Raw genomic sequence first — 3,764 nt, 5'->3', positions numbered from 1 at the left:
CTTGATTTTGTTCAGACAGCTTGAGCAGCGTCAGTCTTCAGTCCTTAGAAGATTCCTGCATCAAATTTCCGTCAGTCGCCTCTCTTTAGACGCACATCAAAGTTTCTGCTCAACGCTAGTCCAAAAATGTGTTTAGAAACTAGATGCCCCTGATGAGTGTGGGAGGAGCTACTGCCTAAAGTTTTTAGCCTCATCGCTGCATGAGAGCATCAACTGTAAAATCTGATCAAACTTTATTTGTAAAACATTTTTATACTCATGTAACACAAAGTTCTTTCCATAGTAAAAGCATTTTTCAATAAAAAAAAAAATTAAAAACAAAGACCTTTACACACAAAGTATAATGGCCTTGTAAGTGTGGATCCGTGTAATTTCTGTAATACACACTTAAGCTGTATAGTCGGAGCTTATAGTTGACGTGTCCTTCTTTAATGAACTTCCACAGTCCAAGTTCTTTGTTTTGAATGTTTAATTCCCAAGAAAGTTGTTACAAAAATGTAAATACAAAAAAATATATAAACAAAAGAATTTTAAATTACGGTCAAAAACTAGTGCGCTCTCTAGCCCTCCAGCTTCACTGACGGACCAAACAAACCTCTTCACCTGCATCATACCTCTTCAGCCAATAGAACAGCTGGGCTCCAAAGTTGATGTTGTTGAATGTTTAAAATGGTTCCAACAAGCTTATATTATTTCTGATGTTGTAGTTTCTGTGCGTTCACACCATAAAGGAGTTGCAGTGGCTTTAAGATTTAATATTTAGGAAATGTGAGTTAAATCTGCACAAAACTGTGTCCCTGGAATGAAATAAGGTCATCCTAGGTCTTCTCTGACCACCTATGGTAGAAGTACGAATCACCTCACTACCAAGGCATATCCAGTATTATTGATAGTACTTTTCTGTCTTTGACATTTTTATAAGTTTTCCTTACTTTCACTCGTCATTAATGGTGAATATTCTTTGTTGTATGTTTTCTGATTTGAATGTATTTTTATATCTTACTTGTCTTAGATGTTTATTTAAAATATAAATAAAGTAATATTATAAATACTAACCACCATAGTAACCACTGACATGAACACAAACATTGGGGGTGGGAGTTAATACGATTTTCTTCCACCCAATTATTTTTTGAGCACTTATCACTTTCTATTTATAATGCTTTTTAAAGCATTTTATTGTGTTTTAAAATAAAATTAAAAAAGATTGGTTGATCGATCGACCAATATCAAATGTTAGATATGCGTTTCCTCATGTTCAACATTCACTCTGACAATTGTTCTCTTCACAGCACCACTTCTTATTGACTGAATGTTGAACACAGAGCAGAAGGAGAGCCCCGCCCACTTCGCTATGTGGAGGAAAGACGTGGCCTCTAGAAGTGGATAAAAGTCCAGTACAGTCATTTTTAAATTTTTCATATCTAACACAAGTATAAAGCAGTTCTTCTTTTGCTTTTTTCTTAAAGAAACATTTTGTTTTTTTAACAAATAAATAAATATAATTTGAGATTAAAAGTATGTTAAAATTTTCAATAGCAAAACTGTTGGGTCTAAACTAAACCAACATTTCTCAACTATATGTATGCCGAAAGAAAGGACGCGGACTCGAGGAATTCCTTTCACGTGGAGAGAAAAATAAAAGCTTGTACTCAGACAACGCACTAGTTTGCTCTGAGTTTTGCAAAACTCTGCTCCCACCTTTATTAGAATCTGGGCGTTTCCTAGCATTCAACATTTTACTTTTGTTTCTAAAGGGTAAGGGGTACAAACATATACACACACACAGTTTAAAAAAAGTTAAAAAACTAATCTAAACATTTCTTGACATCGTCAGGAAGCTGTTTTGATTGTTTGTTCACCGCTCTAGATTACCGTAAATTCCGGACTACAGAGCACACCCGATTACAAGCCGCACCCACCTATTTTCACGTGTTTAATTACTTCTTTACATACACAAGGCCTTTACATACACAAGCCGCGCAAGCCGCGTATGTGTTAGGCGACATTGCCATCCTGACAGATCGCGTCCTGAATATCAGAGTGAGTGCGATTCATTAGCACACAGTGGGTGGAGTCAGCTATGCCTCAGGCTCATGTATTTGAGTATGTTAACATCTGTCAAACAGCACGGACCTCTATTCTGTTCACAAGTTCCTCAGTTATGGTGTTTTTATTTCTTTTTTTTTTTTTACTTATTGACAATCTAGGTATCATACATAAAATTACAAACAGTAACCATATAATCAACATCACATCCCTCAATTATGTTGAGGAAATTTACATCCGCGATTCCCCATTTCCCATGAGTCTTAGGGGCTAAAGGCGGGGCCAACGCCCGGCTCGCAATACTGTCGTACGTGTTTAAGAATGAGCAAGTATCAGCAGTGCATGGAGGGGTGAACGGGAAAAGCTCTCCTTCCGCTTGTGTCGCGGCAGCGTTATGGGAGTAACAGGACTGGTTAAAAAAACACACCGGTAAAATAAAGCAGCGGCGACTGAAAAGCGATACGCGCGCCTCAGCGCGATACGCGCGCCTCAGCGCGATACGCGCGCCTCAGCGCGATACGCGCGCCTCAGCGCGATACACGCGCGTCAGAAGTCAGAAGCCTCTGAGCTCCGCGGATGCCTCTGCGCTCCGCTCCCGCCCCGCGTGCTCCTTGTCTCCCCTTCATATCTACTCCGACACCTCTGGCCAGGGCGGATTCAAGGAGGAGCACTTTGTCCCCATTTTGCCGGTGGATGGAGCAAATCGTGTCTGTGCAAAGCAATCGGACTTAAAACTGTACGTTTTGTGTATGAGGGGCGGATGCGTTGTTACGTGTGGGAGCCATCAGACAGCCATCGGCCCTGCAGCTCTATAAGAGCAGCAGGAGAACATTTATCCAGCTCACACGGAGGCTGTGAGCTTTTCAAAGCAAAATTCTGCTCAGTCCTTAAAAACCGTTAAAACGATCACGTCAATTTGTGTTTCCAGTCGTGTCCCGACAAAATAAAGGCTGATGTTATTCCCACATATTTACGTGCAGCCAGCCGAGTCACTATGACTCAGAGGTAAATTCACTCCATGCGCTGTTCTCTCCGTCACGCAGCTGACCGGCTTTTCCAAACCCGTTGGTGATGCTGGATTTTTTTCACGCTGCTTTTAACGATTGCTTTTAACTTGAAAGCTTCATCATATTGTAGCCGGGTTCACGTGCACGTTGGGTCTAATGGCACCAAAGGATTCTGGGATGCGGCCGGGCATGCGTGTTTCGTTTTGTTGAACCATGTCTGAAGTGTCTAAGAGCTGAAGTCAAGTCCATGCTGTTTGGCTGCTTAGAGGTGTGTTGAAAAACAAATGACTTTTGCTTGGTGTTAGAGAATTCAAACCATTCACTGAGTCCGAAAGTACGTACATGGCGGCCGCCAATTAAATCCATAAATTAGCCGCGTCACTGAATAAGCCGCAGGGCTGTAAGTGCAGGAAAAAGTAGCAGCTTATAGTCCGGAAATTATGGTAGATTCATTTCTTGCAGATTTAAGGTGAACAGCTGCCGCCGGGTCAATACAAAATCTTTGACTGCATTCCCAGGATCACGTTCCTCGCAGAAGAACAATGAACACACTTTATCATATATGATAACACAAGAGTACAAAAGTTTTGAGTAAATATGGGATAACGTTTGTACAAATTTATTCTAACAAAAATAAAATTATAAAAACATCTCTTTAGGTCTCTAAAAAAGTATTTATGAGACTAAAACAGAAACCAAACTTTTAAG

This window comes from Oryzias latipes, chromosome 17 (genome assembly GCF_053564925.1).
Source record: "Oryzias latipes strain Hd-rR chromosome 17, Olatipes_Hd-rR_3.1".
Lineage (NCBI taxonomy): Eukaryota > Metazoa > Chordata > Actinopteri > Beloniformes > Adrianichthyidae > Oryzias > Oryzias latipes.
Note: the sequence above shows the minus strand (reverse complement) of the source record.